The 16691-nt window shown below is 45.2% G+C and overlaps 1 protein-coding gene across 1 annotated transcript in view; it reads right to left on the reverse strand.

Moving 5' to 3' along the window:
- nphp4 (nephronophthisis 4) overlaps positions 1-16691 on the reverse strand; it is a 188785-nt gene that overhangs the window by 83906 nt on the left and 88188 nt on the right. The window lies entirely within an intron of this gene.

The raw sequence follows: 16691 nt of genomic DNA on the forward strand, positions 1-16691 counted from the left end.
GAGAGGGTCACGTCCCTCCGCCTTCAGGTGGGGGACAGGTCTCTCACTGTTGTGGCGGCCTACGGGCCGAACAGCAGTGCAGAGTACCCGGCCTTCTTGGAGTCCTTGGGAGGAGTACTGGACAGTTGGGGGGACTCCGTTGTTCTACTGGGGGACTTCAACGCCTACGTGGGCAATGACAGTGACACCTGGGGAGGGGTGATCGGGAAGAACGGCTTCCCCGATCTGAACCCGAGCGGTGTTCAGTTATTGGACTTCTGTGCTAGCCACGGTTTGTCCATAACGAACACCGTGTTCAAGCACAAGGGTGTCCATCAGTGCACGTGGCACCAGGACACCCTAGGCCGGAGGTCAATAATCGACTTTGTTGTTGTGTCATCTGACCTCCGGCCGCGTGTCTTGGTCACTCGGGTGAAGAGAGGGGCAGAGTTGTCAACCGATCACCACCTGGTGGTGAGTTGGATCCGCTGGCGGAGGAGGAAGCCGGACAGACTTGGCAGACCCAAGCGCATTGTGAGGGTCTGTTGGGAACGTCTTGTGGAGCCCTCTGTCAGTAGGGTATTCAACTCGCACCTCCGGGAGAGCTTCTCCCATGTCCCGGGGGAGGTTGGGGACATTGAGTCCGAGTGGACCATGTTCTCCGCCTCCATTGTTGATGCGGCTGCTCGGAGCTGTGGTCGCAAGGTCTCCGGTGCCTGTCGTGGCGGCAACCCCCGAACACGGTGGTGGACACCGGAAGTAAGGGATGCCGTCAGACTGAAGAAGGAGGCCTATCAGGCCACTCTGGCTTGTGAGGCTCCGGAGGTCATCGACAGGTATGGGCAGGCCAAGCGAGCCGCGGCTCGTGCTGTCGCAGAGGCAAAAACCCGGGCCTGGGAGGAGTTTGGGGAGGCCATGGAGGAGGACTATGAAAAGAAATTCTGGCAAACCGTCCGGCGCCTCAGGAGGGGGAAGCAGTGCCTCACCAACACCGTTTACGGTGCGGGTGGAGGCCTGCTGACCTCGACTGGGGATGTCGTCGGACGGTGGAAGGATTACTTTGAGGATCTCCTTAATCCCTCAGTCACGCCTTCCGAAGAGGAAGTAGAGACTGGGGACTCGGAGGCTGGCTCATCCATCACCCAAGCTGAAGTCACTGAGGTTGTTCGCAAACTCCTCGGTGGCAGGGCTCCGGAGGTGGATGAGATCCGCCCTGAGTACCTAAAGTATCTGGATGTTGTAGGACTGTCTTGGTTGACATGTCTCTGCAACATCGCGTGGCAGTCGGGGACCGTGCCTCTGGACTGGCAGACCGGGATGATGGTCCTTTTTTTTAAGAAGGGGGACCGGAGGGTGTGTTCCAACTACAGAGGGATCACACTCCTCAGCCTCCCGGGTAAGGTCTATTCCAAGGTACTGGAGAGGAGAATCCGACCGATAGTCGAACCTCGGATTCAGGAGGAGCAGAGTGGTTTTCGTCCCGGTCGTGGAACACTGGACCAGCTCTATACCCTCCATCGGGTGCTCGAGGGTTCATGGGAGTTGCCCAACCAGTCCACATGTGCTTTGTGGATCTGGAGAAGGCTTTCGACCGTGTCCCTCGGGGTGTCCTTTGGGGGGTGCTCCGGGAGTACGGGGTCTGGGGCCCTTTGCTCAGGGCTGTCCGGTCCCTGTATGACCGGAGCAGGAGCTGTGTTCGCATTGCCGGCAGTAAGTCAGACCTGTTCCCAGTGCAATTTGGACTCCGCCAGGGCTGCCCTTTGTCACCGGTTCTGTTCATAATTTTTATGGACAGAATTTCTAGGCGCAGTCAGGGGTCGGAGGGTGTCCGGTTTGGGGACCACAGGATTCCATCTCTGCTGTTTGCAGACAATGTTGTCCTGATGGCTCCATCAAACCCGGACACCAATGCAACATGCACTGGGACGGTTTGCTGCCGAGTGTGAAGCGGCTGGGATGAGAATCAGCACCTCCAAATCCGAGGCCATGGTTCTCGACTGGAAAAAGGTGGCTTGCCCTCTCCAGGTGGGTGGAGTGTCCTTGCCCCAACTGGAGGAGTTCAAGTATCTCGGGGTCTTGTTCACGAGTGAGGGAAGGATGGAGCGTGAGATCGACAGGCGGATCGGTGCAGCGGCTGCAGTGATGCAGTCGCTGCATCGGACCGTTGTGGTAAAGAGGGAGCTGAGCCGAAAGACAAAGCTCTCTATTTACCGGTTGGTCTACGTTCCTACCCTCACCTATGGTCATGAGCTTTGGGTAGTGACCGAAAGAACAAGATCGCGGATAGCACACTGGGAGGCTGAGATAAGAACAAGTGCTTTGGCTGAACAGTCTGTGGACTGGAAGCTTTTGGTTTCATCTTCAGGTTGGACCGAGGAGGAGCAGGCTGTTCCTTGACCTTCTGTTGGGTCAGCATATTTACCTGATGGACATGTGTTTTGGGAGGACTGACTTTGGCTTTGTGAGTCACAGCAGGCTGTCTTGTAGTTTGTTCCTCAGCTTAGCTACAGGAGCTGTGACCATCTCCTGAAAAGGTGGAGAGCTTCTACTGGAGCTGGACCAGTCTGAAGTCTCACTCACTTTGGAAAGTGATGCAAACTTATGTAAAAACTGGAGGTGGTCTTCAGTGTGTCCAGTTCAGTGTTTCCTCCTCAGCTCGCTGATCTCCTGCTGCACTTTGCTCTGAAGCTCTCTGACTCGGTGTTCCTCAGCTTTCTGTTGTGATCTGATCTGCTGATCTGATCTACGACAGAACATCTTCATGAGCTCATTATGTCGAGCGTTGACACAGCTAATGCAGTAACTGTGTCCACAGGGAATAGTGACTGGATCCTTCAGGAAGTCCAGGTAGATGGAACAGCAGAAATCTTTATGGATATTCCTTAGTCATTGATGCTTCCTGGAGAACCTTACAGGGATGTGTGTTGTATACAGGCTGAAGAACAGGGTCTAAGGACAGGGGAGCTTGGGACATTTGTCTAAGGACACGGGATGCTGGGACATTGCCAAGTCCTTATGAATTTTTTTTAATCTATTCTCACTGTCGCCCTTCGAGGCAACCGCAGTTATGATTACAGGCGTTACAAAAATAAATTGAATTCAATTATATGTCCTTCTGAGGCCCTCTAGCCATCAGCCAATCACAAGAGGAGTTGTTTGCCTGGAGCTCTGGGCCTGAGCTGAAACAGTGCAAACACAAACCACTTGAAGGACTATTTCAACCAAATTCAAGACACAATGTGCACTGTTGGACCTGTTTGTATGCATTTACGGCCATCAAGAATATATATAAAAATGAGAGAAAACAGTGTTGGGAAAGTTCACTTTCTACATGAACTAGTTCAGTTCATAGTTCATAATTCCAAATTTCGAACTAAGTTCACAGCTCCAAAAAATGAACTAGTTCAGTTATTTTATTCAATATTATGCCATAATTTTTCTAAATTATTTCCACAGCCCATATACAAAAACAGGCAGCAATTATTTTATTAGTTCAATGCTGAAACTATGTGTCAGATTTCATCTTCATATCCAATTTTGAAAATTAGATTGTTCCCATTCTCACCGACCTTATCATAAAACTCACATAACTGGTCGTAGGGCGACCAGAAGGAACGCGTTCACATTATCGTTCGTCGGCAGTAAAAACGTTTCATGAACTTTCGTTCAATGAGCGCGTTCAGGCACAACACTAGAGAGTCTCATTACAAATTTGAAGTCTTGTGGAGATGGGCATCCAAACTTCTGAACTCAACTACAGCCTTTTTATCTATGGAACTAGAACTACATGTGGTTCTCCTTGAGGTTTCTCTTTCATCCTGTCATCCTTTCCTCTGAGGAAATTGTTGATGTTATATTGAACTGTATATTCAAAAGAGCCCTCGAGACAGATGATCTAACATGTTGTCACCCCAAATGACGCCCCAATTTGCAGTAACAGCGGGTACGCAAAGCAGTGCAGCACACACACAGGAATCGCTTTTAATAATAAGTGGTCGGACAGTCTACACCAGCGATGTAATATAGAGAACAAGCACAGAAAGTCCCCGCGCCACCCGCTGGATTCCAGGACCTTCTTGCTGTAAAGCAAAAGTGCTAACTGCTGCGCTACCGTGCCCCTAAGCTACACTATGCCGCTATGCTACACTATGCCCTGCCCAATTGAGGTCAAAGTTTTTTAAGCTTTTAATGTATGCAGCCTTAATGCATCATCCCCCTGATCAAATTTTGTATAATTTTACTACTACTTTACTTTATCTGAAATTTATCTGACATTTTAACATGTAAGCAGTATAAAACTGTTTGGTCTAAACTGCGTGTAGATAATCGGGCAGCAGGTGCACTTGCAGGAGCAGCTCTGACATCTCTGGTGTAGATGGTTACTTCTAAACGGTTTCTGGAGTAACGCGCTACAAAAGTAATGAGTTAAAGTAATATATTGTATTTTTCAGTAGCGTAGTAATAGCACACATTACTGAGTTGAACATGGGCCATATACTATCCATTGCAATCTCAGTAACACGAGTTGCAAAGGCATGTTTTTAAGTTCTGCTGAACATTTCACCAGGGCAGTACTGGAGATTTTTCAGGCCCCAGAGCTGCTCACAGTACCCTTTACATACACGCTCCCTCTCCCACATGCCAGAGAAATCCCAGAGTGAGAGTGTGTGGGGGTTTGACTGTGAATGGGATTGAATGGCTCACTACATTCAAGTTAGAACTGTGGAGCACCTCATTCACACATGACCTGATGAACAAGTCCAAAAACAAAGGGCCTCAGTAGCTCATTACAATCTCAATACAATGTTGAGAACTACATTTACAGTGTATGCTATCAATCCCATGTGTGTCTTGCTCTTGTCCCAGTCTACTGCAGGTCAAAGCGGGGGCTGAGCGGTGTTCAGCAGCGTCTAGTAATTTAGCCTTAGGCAAACATAAATGTTGGACATTCAAAATCCAACAAAAAATATTGCGCATACAGAAAAAGAAACATTACAGAATAGAATGTTCGACCAATGTAAGGATTGATACGTTTCAAAAACTCTGACAGACATTACCAATGTCCAACTCCTGTCTAATGGAGTGGAGCAGCAAAATGTGCCTACAGAAGTGCAAAAAAAATTATTGTATTGTTATTAATAATTCTATAACCGGTGTTAATCACAATAACTAAATATTTTTGTCAATGTTTTCATCAGTGAAATGTTTTTGCAGAGTTGTCACAAAGTTGTCAAAATAACTAAAAATATTACCAAAATGACAATTTTGCGGACTAAACGTTAATATTTTTGTCAACTTAAAGTGCTGGTAATCTTATAGAATAACAAAAACTAGGAGACAAGATCTAAGGTCCACGTTTAAATCTCAGAGCCTCAGACCAGAGATAAACAAACTCAACATCCAAGAACATGTCTGGAAAACGTCTCATGAAGCACTGTCACATCATTTATCAATGCGCCCTACCTAAAAAAAATGTGAAAAACAGAATTAGTTCATTTCAAACTGTTTTCTCACATAGTGTTTCAAGCGTTCCAATGTGATAAGTTTTTAAGTGCTTTTCACAAATATGTGAGGCCAAAGGGAGTTTAGCCGTCATGGTAAAGCTAACAACAATAATTAGACACAGACAGCACACAGCTATCTCCTTTTGACCCCTAGATCTTCTTGATTTTACAATATAGTACTAGGGTCTAAACAAATTTTGCTTAATGGCCCAGTGCAAAACGTTTTAGCCAAACAGGAATTAAACCATGTATTTTTTTTTTTTTTTGTGTTTAAATTGCACTTAAATCATAGACAGACATACCTATTTACAAACCTGACTCGTTCTTGACCTGGAAAAGCCTCCCCCTGCTCATTTCCATGGAAGTGTAGTTCCTTTGGCTTATAGTATTCCACCGTATGGCATAAAACATATTTTCTCTGCAAAGTCAAGTATAGTTTTAACTTTCTATTTCCCTCTAATCATACAGGTGACGTGCCACCTCCAGAAAGTTACATACTGTAGTTTTAAATATATGGGTACAAATTCAAAAGAATAAATCTGGTTGACTAAAACTTTTGTAGATTCAGTCTACTAAATTAGCAAGATAAAAGTAAAACTAATTATTTGATTAAATCTAGACTAAAACAAAATATAATAATTTAATTCAAAAGTAAAGTAAACTAAATTAAAATGTCCTGTCAAACTGTCAAAATAAACATTTGCAAAGAAGATGACATAAATTTGATGGGTTAACCTCAGAGTGGTATAAAGCTTTAAAAGAAACACTTACTCCTTTCCTTTTGGCAATTTTTAACTGGGCACTTGAGAAAACTCAGACGCTCCTAGCTGGAAAGAGACCATCATATCTCTAAGAACTAAAGAAGAGGGGGGGGTCAGGCAGGGCTGTGCCTGGTCTCCCCTCTTGTTTGCTTTGTATTTAGAACCATTTGCCCAATTTATTAGACAATCCAAAACAATTCATGTTGTTACAATTAATGGAACTGAACATACAATGGCCCGCTGCAGATGATTCTATCGTTCTATTCTATTTGACCAAATCAGAAATGTTCATACCCAATGTGATGCATTTTCCCCAAAAAATTGGTCCAATGTCTGGATACAAAATGAATGTACAAAAAACTGAAATAATTTCATTCTGGTATGCTCTAACATTTAGAAAGACCAATCCATTCAAACGGAATCTCTTAGATATTTAGGTGTGATACTTCAAAGACACCATCAACAATTTGGGAGAAAAAGTATACCTCTCTTTTTATTACTATAACATAAGATCTTGAAAATGGAACCATATTCCCCACTTATGTCTACGTCAAAGGATTGAAACTATAAAAAATAATGCTGTTTGCTGATTCCAACCTGCTGTTTGATGAGCGGAAAAGGGCAATCTCAAGATTTAAATGGCAAGGAAGAAAAACCTTTATCTGATTCAAAACATTATATATCTACAGTACATAACCCCACTTCTAGATTATTTTGACATCTATCACAGGAACATTGGTAATTATTATATTTTGCAAGTGCTGAACATAATATTTAGTTTTAGACAAAAGATTTGGATGAGATTAACTATAATTTCTTGATCTCAAAGTCAGAATATTTTATCCTCAGTGTGTAATTTGCATGGCGTTAGCATAAGCGGTGAGTCTTGGTTGCAAGGTGACGGAGCAGCTCTGTAGGCTAGGCCTGTCCCATTTTGGCACAGCCTTTGCGGTCCACAGAGGCTACCCTGAAGACCACTCCTTGTGGGCTGGGTCCTTGAGAGCATGCAGACCCTGAAACAGCAAGAAGCTCCACAGGCCCCCCTCTCAATATATCAATATGTTTACAGAGAGTACTCGGACTACAATCCAGTAGTAATTCAGAATAAGCTGTATCGCATCGCAAAATGTGACGCAATTTCTCTCAAATGCGATGCATTCGTCAGAAAAAAGTGTGTTTGTATCACAGCTTTTGCGATACAAAAAGTCTTTAAGTTCTGAAGTGACAGTTACAATGGCTCGTCTGTTTCATCCTTTATCAGGCTAACACAGAATGACATGTTTAATACAAAAAAGAGACTCATCAGCGTAATAACTGAACATAGGTATAGTTAAATTGAACACTGATAACAATGATTCCCATCTGAAGGTCCACAGGCCTCGGCTGGAGACTCTGGTTCATTGTGTACATTTGCAGTGATAAAAGCCGCTGCCTGTTCTGTGCTGTAAGTATCTCTTTATTGACTCTAAACCTGTTGGGAGCTCCTTTAATGCACTCACACTCACATTAGCTCTCACATGTCTCCTGGCCCACACTCCTCCTGCTTGCTCTGGGCTCCACGGGCACCTCCGGAGGTTAAGGCCACAGCAAAAACGGCTGATTCGTTGGCGTCCGGAACAAATGGGAGCGCGTGCCAAGGGACTTCCAAAGCGCTCCACAATATTCGATTTCTCAGCTTCACCGTTTCGGGCCACTGACCTTTCAGCATAAGCAGATTGGCTCTCACCCCGGGGCCGAGCCGAGCAGATAAAATGTGCCTTTAAGGGGCCACTGCGCCACTCCTTTAATGAGGGGAGCGAGGCGGCGGGCGAGCATCTCAGGAACACACTGAGCTCAACTAATTGTTGAGTATGTTTTCCTGATATTCAGCGGCACCCAGACCAGGGCTGTGTGAGTGCCCTTCTGCAGAGCTTATCTTTGGGCCGCAGCAGAGGAGCAGAGTGCCTCAGATGAAGTTGCCATGATCCTGTTTGTTTCCAACTGTAAACAGGACGGAGGTGTGCGCTCGGAAACGCATTGAAGAGCTTCACTTTACATTTAATGCACAAGTGTATCTTTATTAACTTGGCTACATTAGGTAAAAGGTGAGCTAACCAGGTGCATATGTCACATATTTACAGTGAATAATAGCTGTCTGACAATGTTGAGCTTTATAAGACCATCTCAGTATGAATGTGGAATTAGCAAACTGTAAAGACTGACACACCAGACAGCAAAATAGCAGCTAGAAACAGACCATTTTCTATTTCTATTGTCACTTTGTAATGGACCTTGAGTTGAAGGAAAAATGTGTGAATAATATTTTCTCACCAAACATTAACACACTTGTCTAATCCACGTGTGATGGTAGCAGCTGTTTATTGATGCACAACACTCGCGTCAAGACCATAAGCATAATGCATCTAATATTATCCAAAGTCAATGCTTGACACAAAGAGAGGTTAAAATGCAGCGTGGAGGCTTGGCAGAGAAGTGAAATAAAGGCAGAAAACGCTGAGGACAAACCCTAAGTAGTCATTACTTTAGCCAGTAGCCTTGTCGGATCTTTTTGCTAATGTAGAAATGATGCCTTCTATGATTTAAAAGTAATTCAGGTACAAATCCTGTAGTGCCAGGCGAACGCTAACATGTGATTGAAGCCCTGGTCGTCACTTCAGACTTCAGAAGGTCACAGCAAACCGAGTCCGACAGTTCAGACGCACAAGACTGAAGATACGATTGGACTATGCATCTTTCTCTGGGTTGAAACAGTCTCATTTTAAATTCTCCTCTCTGATGACAAAGACATTTCACTCTTTACATGTGTTGCCAGTGAAGCTTGAACACTTACACACTCACTCACTCACTCACTCTCTCACACACACTCACACGCTCGCCGTCTGTCAGATCGGAGCTGCTACAGTTGGCACAGATTAGCTCAATATGTGCAAAGTCAATACAAAGTGAATTATTTAAAAAGAACTCACCGTCTTTGGCAGTAATACCTTCTGCCATATGCTGCTTGAAAGAGACTGTTACATAAATCGCTCGGGCTGAGGTTATTTTAAACCGACACCGCTCTCGCGCTCGCTCTACAGCAAGTTTCTTTAGGAAATGTATAAATATTGTTTCACGTTTCAGTCAATAACATATCTAAACCAAAAATAACATGCTTGTTTATTCTCTGAAAGGATTGTTTTTTTTTTTGGAGAAGCTTGAGCTGGATCAGAGTAGAAGAAACTACATGTCCTCTATAGCATTCAAGAAGAAACCCTGTCATGTCTCCTGCCTTGTAGTACAGTGGATACCTCTCCTGTGTCTTCATCAAACCTAGAAAAGCCCTAGGTCGCGATGGCCTCTCGGGAAGGCGACTGAACTCATGTGTACATTAAATAAAAGGGGTCTGCTGCACGATGCGCTCTCAATCCCTCCTCCAAACACACACACCTATGTCTTTGAAGATTTCAAATATTGTGCCTGATCCAAAAATCTGGGGCATCTGAACGGAATGATTTTCGCTCACAAAACACTTGAACACATTTTTTGTAACCTTCAGTGTGCATATAAAAGTCTGAAAAGTACAGAGCCAAGCATCTCCAGGGCTCTGAGCATGATGCTAGAAACCTCTTTGTGGACTTACATCAGTTTTCAATTCTGTGTCTACATATTTTGCTAAACAGCCTTGTGAACCTCAGTGTTTTTTTTTTTAAATTGTATTTTATTGACATACAATCCCACACAAGGTGTTGGCCCTGCGACGAGTTGGCCACTGTCCAGGGTGTACCCCACCTAAGGCCCAAAGTCACTGGGATAGCCTCCAGTCACCCTTGACCCCAAAAGAGAACAAGCGGTAGAAAATGGAGGGATGGATGGATGTACAATCCCACACAAAATGTCCCAGATACTCACAAATCAAACCATATGTTTTGCATGTGAAAATTGCAAACACTATAAAGCGCCCCTTGTGGACAAATGATGCATCTTCACTCCATACCTACCATTTCCACGTCCTCATGAGCCACAGTTTTTTCCTTCTTCTTGGTCCTCTTGCCTTGAACAGCAGTGTTATTTTTCTTTGATGCTTCTCAACTATTTCAACTTAGTTGTCTTCTCCTTCTCCATGTGACCCAGCTGTTTGTGCAGCGTTCTTCTCTTCTTTACAGACATTGTGGGGGTTGCTCATGGACTTGACTTTCTCTTCTTTAGGTGGTGGATAGTGACAAGTCCATGGGCCACCACAGCTCCCACAATCTGGTGTTTCTTTCTTTTTTTTCGCCCAAACACGCCGCCGTTGATCTTCCCTCTGAGTGGTCCTATGCTGCTGAAAACACCCCAGGGATGAAGACTCTGCTGCGAGCTGTCGCCTTATAGATATGGTCAGGGACTATTGGATCTGATATTTCAGAAATGACCGTGTTGAATACAGGGTTTATACTTTTTCAAGTTCATGATGAATGTTTTACATTATTTCAATTTGTTGAAGACATGACGCTGGTCGCTTTATTTCAGAGGACATCACACTGGGAAAGTGTGTATTTACTTTTAAGAGTTTGTCAATGTTGCAAAAAATGTGTTTGAATAGATTTTTGGATATTAATGTTTCCAAAACTAAGGAGCTGGTCTTTCAAAATGATATGTCTATGTTGCCAATACCAATTCATTATCAAAAAGTTGAAAATAAATATATTGGCGCACACATAGACAACAGCCTTAGTTTTGAGGGGAACACAAACTTTTTTTTAAAGAAATGCTCACAAAGGTTGTATTTGTTACGCCTTTTGGAGAGCATCTTAACTTTGAACATGCTGATGTAGTACGGAAACGTGCAGAGGAAGAACAAACAGCAGCTCATGTGAACATGAGACAAAAATCATAAGGCCTCAGAGGCCTTTGGGCAGCATCTCTGAAGAGCTGTGCGCATCCTCCTTTGCACAGAAGCTTTGAATGATTACCTTCTGGAAGTAAAGTAATATCAGCACATAAACATGTCTTCAAAGCAGCTAACTCTATGAATCTATCTCACCAAGAGAGTTCCTAGTTTAGGATTTCTTTTCCACTGACAATGGCAATAAACCTTTTTCCGATTCTGTTATTTCTTGTGACAAGTGACTTTATGTAGCAACATGTTAACTTTTATATTGCACTATGAAATGTAGAGCTCTTCTTCTCAAAGTGTGGATGTGTTTAATTCACGCAATATAGCATTTGTATTTATATGGGGTGCACGGTGGCAAAGGCACTTAGCGCTCTTGCCTCCCAAGAAGGTGATCATGGGTTCAATTTCCGGACCAGACCAACATCACATGATCTCTCTGGGTTGTTACCGTGGGTTCTCTCTGGGTGCTCCGGCTTCCTCCCACTGTCCAAAGACATGCATGTGTTAGGTAAAAATTGGAAACTCTAAATTGGCCCTATGGACAGGTGTTAAAATGCTATGTCCATATTAAATAATGGATTGGTGCTCTTGCTAATCCACTCATTTCGTCTTAGTGATGGTTGTCACTGCTTGAGGCTGACGTGCGTGTTGTATGACATTATACTGTGGTCATCTGTCAACATAAAAGATATAATAATAAATCTCAAGTCAAACACATTTAATTTGCTAGTTTATTTGATATTTTAATGATTATGTTACTGTGTTAGTAGGAAAGCCGAGCCTTCAGGCTCAGCCCCTTGTGTTAGGTTTCATTTTTGCATCAGTAGTATTATAAAACAGTAATGTGTGTTCGGAAGAGAATGTTCCAAACAAATTAAGGACTCACGTCACGTTTTACATCTGTTGTTCCTTCATAGCCGTGCGTGAATGCAAAGCGAAAGGTCATATAATAATGTTAATGTTTGGTAACGCAAGAGAACTCTAGTGCGTTCCTTTTAAAACACAGTAGTGCAGTAACGTAACACTTTTCCAGGGCAGTGATGAGGTAACGTAACACCACCCAACACTGTTGATAAAATAAATAAAACTCAAATCAAATATAAGAATACATGAAAAATATGTTTAATACATGAAATATATATATATATATATATATATATATATATATATATATATATATATATATATATATATATATATATATATATAGGTCACCAGGACACCCTAGGCCGGAGGTCAATGATCGACTTTGTTGTCATGTCATCAGACCTCCGGCCGCGTGTCTTGGACACTCGGGTGAAGAGAGGGGCAGAGTTGTCAACCGATCACCACCTGGTGGTGAGTTGGATCCGCTGGCGGAGGAGGAAGCCGGACAGACTTGGCAGACCCAAGCGCATTGTGAGGGTCTGTTGGGAACGTCTTGTGGAGCCCTCTGTCAGTAGGGTATTCAACTCGTACCTACGGGAGAGCTTCTCCTATGTCCCGGGGGAGGCTGGGGACATTGAGTCCGAGTGGACCATGTTCTCCGCCTCCATTGTTGATGCGGCTGCTCGGAGCTGTGGTCGCAAGGTCTCCGGTGCCTGTCGTGGCGGCAACCCCCGAACCCGGTGGTGGACACCGGAAGTAAGGGATGCCGTCAGACTGAAGAAGGAGGCCTATCAGGCCACTCTGGCTTGTAGGTCTCCGGAGGTCATCGACGGGTATCGGCAGGCCAAGCGAGCCGCGGCTCGTGCTGTCGCAGAGGCAAAAACCCGGGCCTGGGAGGAGTTCGGGGAGGCCATGGAGGAGGACTATCGGTCGGCACCAAAGAAATTCTGGCAAACCGTCCGGCGCCTCAGGAGGGGGAAGCAGTGTCTCACCAACACCGTTTACGGTGCGGGTGGAGGCCTGCTGACCTCGACTGGGGATGTCGTCGGACGGTGGAAGGAATACTTTGAGGATCTCCTTAATCCCTCAGTCACGTCTTCCGAAGAGGAAGTAGAGACCGGGGACTCGGAGGCTGGCTCATCCATCACCCAAGCTGAAGTCACTGAGGTTGTTCGCAAACTCCTCGGTGGCAGGGCTCCGGGGGTGGATGAGATCCGCCCTGAGTACCTAAAGTATCTGGATGTTGTAGGACTGTCTTGGTTGACATGTCTCTGCAACATCGCGTGGCGTTCGGGGACCGTGCCTCTGGACTGGCAGACCGGGGTGGTGGTCCCTCTGTTCAAGAAGGGGGACCGGAGGGTGTGTTCCAACTACAGAGGCATCACACTCCTCAGCCTCCCAGGTAAGGTCTATTCCAAGGTACTGGAGAGGAGAATCCGACCGATAGTCGAACCTCGGATTCAGGAGGAACAGAGTGGTTTTCGTCCCGGTCGTGGAACACTGGACCAGCTCTATACCCTCCATCGGGTGCTCGAGGGTTCATGGGAGTTTGCCCAACCGGTCCACATGTGCTTTGTGGATCTGGAGAAGGCTTTCGACCGTGTCCCTCGGGGTGTCCTTTGGGGGGTGCTCCGGGAGTACGGGGTCCGGGGCCCTTTGCTCGGGGCTATCCGGTCCCTGTATGACCGGAGCAGGAGCTGTGTTCGCATTGCCGGCAGTAAGTCAGACCTGTTCCCAGTGCATGTTGGACTCCGCCAGGGCTGCCCTTTGTCACCGGTTCTGTTCATAATTTTTATGGACAGAATTTCTAGGCGCAGTCGGGGGTCAGAGGGTGTCCGGTTTGGGGACCACAGGATCTCATCTCTGCTGTTTGCAGACGATGTTGTCCTGATGGCTCCATCAAACCCGGACCTGCAACATGCACTGGGACGGTTTGCAGCTGAGTGTGAAGCGGCTGGGATGAGAATCAGCACCTCCAAATCCGAGGCCATGGTTCTCGACCGGAAAAAGGTGGCTTGCCCTCTCCAGGTGGGTGGGGTGTCCTTGCCCCAAGTGGAGGAGTTCAAGTATCTCGGGGTCTTGTTCACGAGTGAGGGAAGGATGGAGCGTGAGATTGACAGGCGGATCGGTGGAGCGGCTGCAGTGATGCAGTCGCTGCATCGGACCGTTGTGGTGAAGAGGGAGCTGAGCCGAAAGGCAAAGCTCTCTATTTACCGGTCGGTCTACGTTCCTACCCTCACCTATGGTCATGAGCTTTGGGTAGTGACCGAAAGAACAAGATCGCGGATACAAGCGGTCGAAATGAGTTTCCTCCGCCGTGTGGCTGGGCGCTCCCTTAGAGATAGGGTGAGGAGCTCGGCCACACGGGGGGAGCTCGGAGTAGAGCCGCTGCTCCTCCACGTCGAGAAGAGCCAGCTGAGGTGGCTCGGGCATCTGTTCCGGATGCCTCCTGGGCGCCTCCCTCGGGAGGTGTTTCAGGCATGTCCCACCGGGAAGAGGCCCCGGGGAAGACCCAGGACACGCTGGAGAGACTATGTCTCTCGGCTGGCCTGGGAACGCCTCGGGATCCCCCCGGAGGAGTTAGAGGAAGTGTCTGGGGAGAAGGAAGTCTGGGAGTCCCTGCTCAGACTGCTGCCCCCGCGACCCGGCCCCGGATAAAGCGGCAGAAGATGGATGGATGGATGGATGGATGGATATATATATATATATATATATATATATATATATATATATATATATATATAAGCTGTATTGTCTTCCAAACTCGGCTTTCACCAAACAACCCGAACATCTTCATCGAAAAATTCACAATTCAAAGGACCCTGGACTCATCAAACTCTTCGAATGCTAAACCTGCTCAAGCATCAGCGCCCCGGACAGCTCCAAGGACGCAGAGACGTGGAAGGCCTTGAGCCACATCTTACTTGGACACGTGAGACCTGAGAGTGGCTGATATTTACAGAGTGGCATTTAAAGACAGGTTCCCTTGAATTATTCCCCAAAACCAATAAAAACCTTATTCTTAATACCAGCATTTCTTCTAAGTTGAGCCCAGGCACAGCCTGTGTAACCAAATGTGTCATTGATTGATTTTATATCTTTGTTTATTAAACCACACAAAATCATCCTGGTTTATAGAGCCTTTGTATTGATCTGTCAATTGATTGTCAGTCAATGAATCGTGTACTCCCCTCCAGAGAATGAGTAGATATTAATGTTTTGCTGAACAAGCTTCAGATGGTGCCCTTTTAAATATAAATATGAACATTAACTATATATATATTGGTGTATTTACACACATTTCCTTAATAAAATTAAATATAATATTAAATGTCTAGACATTGTATTTCATGTTGAATCAGTGTGGCCACATGTTTGAGGTAAACGTAGCGCATGCTGATCGGCTCCAGGTCTTTGGTTTGATCTGCTGCGCTAGTCAACATCAGCCGCAGAACGAGCGGCGTGGAACGGCTTCGCTTTGAACAAACTTAAGACAAAAGCCAGGATCTGGATCGAACAACGTGCGCGTCGTGACTAAAATAAAACCTCAGTGTGTGGTCAGACTGATGGATTTTATGTGTAAATGAAACCATGTTCGGGGTAATCTGAAAGAGCAAGTTTGGTCAAAACAGACGAGTGATTAAGCAGTGTTAATCTGTGGGTAATGTGTTCATTTTCTATGAAAGCTCTTTGTTCAAAACAACTATTGATTATTCAAAAGAATAATCACTAGCTTAATCAATTAACACAATAACTGTTTGTTGAAACCTTAAAACAATTTGAATGCAATTTGTAAATATTATCTATCCAGAAGCCTTCAGTCACCATACTTCCACCTTTGAATGACTGATGATGTATTAAAAAATCTCAATGTAAAATAGCAATAATTGTTTGAATAGTAAACTAATCGAAAAATGACTCAGTGACTCAGTGAGTTAGTTTCAGTCCTATATATGTACAGTTGCAATACCAAAATAATGATCAAATCTAAATTGTAAGCATGAACATTCCAGCTCTCAGCTGGAGAATCCTGATAACGCCTGTACTTTTGTCCTGTATGAAACGAGCAGCCCAGCAGCCTATAGTGTTACAACTTAACAAAGTACTTGTCGTTTCCATCTGGCCATAATTAAATACGAGAATGAGTCGAGTCTGAGTCTTGCACTGGAAGCCGACAGTCTGCTAGTCTCACACTCCATTAAGCCTCAGTGGGCCCTCGCTAAGGAAAGACAGAAACAACGGTCAAACGCCAACATTGTCCATCAGAACAGCTCCAGTGTTTTTCACACTTTTCATTTCTTCTACAATAAAAACTGCATTTTGGTTTAGTTTTTCCACAAGGAAAAACTAAATTTTAATTCAATTAACCCTAATCAAAACTGCAGAGGACTCTGCGAATTACCTGAAGAAGCGCGCGCACCCTAGTAGTACATATACCACTGAGTTATTGTCTTTTTTTTATCTTTTGGGATTGGAGTCAAAAAACAAAGCAGTATTGCCCTTCTCTGGGAGCAAAGGTCCATGCAATGGGGAAGGTGAGCCTTCTTCAAAGCAAACTCCAAGCTGTCACCTGTCTGTCACAGGGAGCACCTGTGTGTCACAAAGAGCACCTGTGTCACAAAGAGCACCTGTCTGTAACAAGGTGCACCTGTGTGTGCACCTGACTGCACCTGTCTTGTCACACGGAGCACCTGTGTCTGCACCTGACTGCACCTGTCTGTCACA

This window comes from Eucyclogobius newberryi, unplaced genomic scaffold (assembly GCF_026437365.1).
Source record: "Eucyclogobius newberryi isolate DKJ021-1_F unplaced genomic scaffold, fEucNew1.0.hap1 SCAF_17, whole genome shotgun sequence".
Classification (NCBI taxonomy): domain Eukaryota; kingdom Metazoa; phylum Chordata; class Actinopteri; order Gobiiformes; family Gobiidae; genus Eucyclogobius; species Eucyclogobius newberryi.